We start from the raw sequence: 4,607 nt of genomic DNA, 5'->3' as shown, positions 1-4,607 counted from the left end.
GCTCAGGGGCTATTGTAGCAAGCATCCCAAGCTTTGGGATGGACATTTGTGTTATGTGCAACATGCTTACAACTGTGCTAAACATTATTCTACACAAAGATCTCCTTTTGAGAGTTGTTTTGGTTTTATACCAACGTCTCCCTTGGATTTTGTCTTTGGTAAAGACAAAGCAGTTGCTAGAAACAGTGATGTGGAAAAAGCAACCCGATTCATTCAACAAATCCAAGAAATTAACCAGGTAGTGCAGGAACAGCTAGAAAAGAGCCAAGCCAAGTATAAGGAAGGCATGATAAGAATCAAACTGAGCATAGTTTCCAAGTTGGTGATCAAGTTTGGCTGTATATCAGCAAAGACAAAATGCAAGGTGAAGGTAAGAAGTTGAAGCCAATAAGGTATGGACCTTTTAGGATACTTGAGAAAATTGGTGAGAATTCTTTTCGCCTTGATTTGCCAGCTTACATGCACATCTATTCAGTAGTTAATGCAGAAAGCTTGAGACTGTTTGAACCTTCATTGGTTGAAGATCCTGAAGAGTAGAGCTAGTTGCCTTCTATTGATAATCTGTTGCCTGAATATCTCAATGAATTGCAGGAAGATATAGTTTTGGACAAGAAGGTGAGAACTATGCACAGAGGGGATGTTGAGTACCTCAGAATTGGACTGAAAGGTTCAAAACCAAGCAGTGCAAGATGGATAGAAATTGGGCAAGCGAGGAATCTATATCATCACTTGATTGATGCTTAAAAACCAACTTTTGGTAGTCCAAATGCTTTTTCAGTGGGAAGGCATGATCCAAAGCGATCCTAGAACACTCTCTAAGTTTTCATGAACTATTTGAAAATCGTGCCAAAGATTCAAAGTCTTATAAAGATCAAGCTATCGGAGGGAATCCTCAGATAGTTTCAATGGCAATCAGCACGGATCAACGAGGGTTGTCGATCTAGTGCGCAGAGCGACGGACCATGGTAATGTGCACTGACACCAACCAGCAAATTTAGGGTCAAATTTTAGCAACAGAGGTAGTTTCTGATATGTGATTAGCGACAAGTCTCTAATCGCATATTGCAGGGCAAACCTCTTAGTGAAGAGAAACCCCAAGCACCCGGACCCGAAATAATTATAAAATGAAAAAAATATTGTTTCGGTTCCATCATAGTGGGATTCCACAAAACCAGCAGGATATCGGATGGGCTTCGTGCAATAAGCAGTTTCAACCGAGTTTTGCCCGTTGCCATACAGTGATTGCCACGTGTCCCAGCAGAATAGAGAGAGAACTGCTCACATCGGACAGGTAGACATCATGCTACTCAGCCGCCCCATATGAACAACAACTGTAGGATCTGGGCCCCCCAGATCAACCATGGAGACACATTCCGGTGGATGACCAGATTTGACAAGATTATAAATGAAGATCACATAGTATTTGAAGTCCGATATGGATGATGCATTGGTAGAAGGTCGTGTTTTATGGGCATTCTTGGAGTTAATGGAAAAAACGGTCGTTTCAAATATGTCCAAGAGAACTGACACTCATCTGTTATGAAATAGGTGGCCACCTCCCTGTGATGCATTATACAGTGACTGATTACGTAGGACAGAGGGATTCAAATGGACAGAGGCAGCGGAACCAGAAATCTGAGAAGCGGAAATGAATAGTCAGGGAGAAAACTGGCTTTAAAGTCACAAACTAACAAAGAGGAAGCAGGGGAGGCAGTAAGCCAGAGACAGAGAGAGAGTCAGAGAGTCTGTGTACTCAAAAGAGACTTGGGGGATCCAAGTATAGTCTTACTGATTTGTATCTGTTGTGTGAGACTCAAATTGAGCTCACTATTGTAAAAACTCTACTATGAAGACATAATAGAGAGGCCACCACTGAAGGTTGGACCAGGAGACGTAGCCCAGGAGTATTGGGTGAACTCCTTATTAAACTTATTGTGTTTATATGTGTTGCCTATTATGTTTTCTTTTACTGCTTCATTTCTTGTGTATTTTGCAATCTTATCGATTCATTGCACAAAATAACATGGGCACATCCATGCACATGAGTATGTAATACCTTATTAATTGTCTTAGGTCAAATATTAGATCACCTATCCACAAATATGTTTCCAAATGAAGCTCTAAAAGTGTGAACCTGAATCATCCCAGTAATTTCTTTATTTGCAATCTTTTTTTAGCCATGAAAGTTGTTGCAGCAAAGAGAGAATACCAAGTTAGTGCATAGTTCAGATGATCCTGTGCATAATTGAGTATCGAATAAAAGCACTTAGCATCTTTGGGATGAGGATATGGGTTGATAGTATTGTGTGCTTCCTCAATTTCTTCTACATAAAGTGCATTCTTAGGAAGTCCAACTTCCCAAGCGATAGCAAGCACATCCATGTAAAACCACTGGCCAGAAATAGAATCATTCATAGGCATTGAAATGTTTTGGCTTTCACTTCCATGTATGACTCAAATTAATTTCACCATTTTAAAATAAAAATCCTCATCCTTCACATTAGAAGATTCTTTTAACCAAAATTTCCACCAAGAGAGTACTTTAGTTTGATCCTTCTTGATGAGATCATATACTCATGTTACATGGGTTTAAGTGAAATTTCAGAAGATTTATTTTTCCAACTGCATGGAACTAGTCCTCCATTAACCAATACTGGTATATGCACACTTCCATTATGTTACACAAACATTAGTGGTGTTATGACATAATACCCATTCTCTATAGCCAATGGCATAAACCGTAGCTTTTTCTGAAGAATTCAACGTGTTGTTGAAAGGAAAGGACTCAAGACAAGTCACTTAGAAGTCTTCACAATATCGTCATAAGTTTTGTTCCTGATCTTCACCATGGTAATGATTTTTTTAGCATCACTAAGAATCATGCTCAGGTGCTGATCATAAGCATGTAATTTCCCATTCTCAAGATATAGTTAGTTGCAAATGGGCCATGGTATTAGATAGATGGTATTAATAAGAACCATGGTATTGCCCCATGGTATTGCATGTATGAATCCTATATAAAGGATAGAGACTCCCCTCGAGGAGCATCGTGTCTTATTTTGTAATTGAGCTTAGCTCTATTGGAGGTTGCCCCCTCGAAGAGGCAAGTGAACATTGCATTCTGAATAATAAAATACTTGCTATTACTTCTCATTGTTCTATGTTCTGGGTATATTTCTTCGCATATTTGGTATTCTGGTATCATCTTGCAGGTTAAGAGCATAACAAGTGGTATCAGAGCACTTTCCAAGGCTGGTGGGATCTCCAATTTTTAGCAAATTTTTTTGGCTAGAGATGTGTTCCAGCGTCTTTAAACCACAGGATCTATCGTTAAGCGCATAAACCTGTGGATTTGGGGAGGCATGCACGTAGGAAATACAAGAGGTGGTCATGCTTGTTGGACTCCCTTGTAACCCTTGTGGGTACCCCTTTGAGTAGTAGCGCATTAGACAGAACCGCACACGAACTATCTTCCAAGTACCCTCTGGGTATATCAGAAGCCCCTAGGTCCATTAAAACCTCGCCATAGATAAACCATCAGTCGTATTGCTGCTACAGTACACCGAGAACAGCACTTAGAGAGATTAGTCGCGCATACGATAGGGTAGTCGGGTTGTACGGCTAAGGGTATGGTTGATCCTCCTTGGTCGTGCCTTGAAAAATTGGGCAGAGTACTACTCTCAGACGCTTATGTATATTGCGATCTGTAGCACCTGACACTCTTGGAGACCATAGTTCCCTTCTCTATCTCTGGATCATGCTTAATTTTTGCCAGATTAATCTCGCAAGTGGGGTTTTGTCGCAGCAGCAGCAATCAGTTCCGTCATTCAGATCTATTAGATCATCCATTTAGATCTGTCAGATCCATCAAATCTGTAGAAGCAATAAATTCTACCATATCAGCCATTCAGATCTCTCAGATCCATCAGATCCACCATTGGTGACTTAGCCCATAAGAATCAAGTCGACGATCCCATAAGAATTAGGTCGACGAGCTAAGAAAGGTGGTACCATTCAATTGTTAGTGCCAAAAATTTCAGGCGGTCCCAAATTTCAAGTACATCAGATTAGTGCATGGTACAAACTAGAGCTCAAGCTATGGCCAATAAGAGGATTGACAGCCTTGAACCACAATTGAAAGATGTCGTGTTGTAGTTGAAGAAATTAAATGAAACACTCTCTAAGGGCAAGGTGGAGGAACGCGCAGAGGAATATATTGGCAACGAGCTTCTTCTTCTCGTATGTTGACAATGGTTGATCGTTCTCTCGATTTTCCACAATTTCTCTAACATGTTACCCAATCGATGCCACCCATGCCATTTTCTGAATGTTTATCCACCTCTGATGATTTCTCCCACCATACCAGAGCACATGAATACTTCATGCAGGGGACTCGAATTTGGACAGACCTCCTACAGATCAAAATTTAGCATATTTCAACAATGTATGACTCCAGGAAACCTTGCATACCAGCACATATAGCCCATGGCCCATCAGACCTATTACCTGATACAGTCTCCTTCAATCGCTAATGTGTTTCTCTAAGTCTGACAGCCACATTCATGTAACTTCTTAGAAAATAAATATCACAATATGGCCAACCTCTA

The 4,607-nt window shown here is 40.5% G+C and overlaps 1 pseudogene; it reads right to left on the bottom strand.

The window, feature by feature from the left end:
- Positions 1-2,139: 2,139 nt before the first annotated feature.
- Positions 2,140-2,735, bottom strand: LOC149234227 (surfeit locus protein 1 pseudogene; annotated as a pseudogene).
- Between the last annotated feature and the right edge of the window lie 1,872 nt (positions 2,736-4,607).

Source organism: Pinus tabuliformis, chromosome 8, assembly GCF_031772625.1.
Source record: "Pinus tabuliformis cultivar Carrire ecotype Pingquan chromosome 8, CPIR1, whole genome shotgun sequence".
NCBI classification, from domain to species: Eukaryota; Viridiplantae; Streptophyta; class Pinopsida; order Pinales; family Pinaceae; genus Pinus; species Pinus tabuliformis.
The sequence above is the reverse complement of the archived record's forward strand: the minus strand, read 5'-3'. Positions and strand labels throughout refer to the sequence as shown.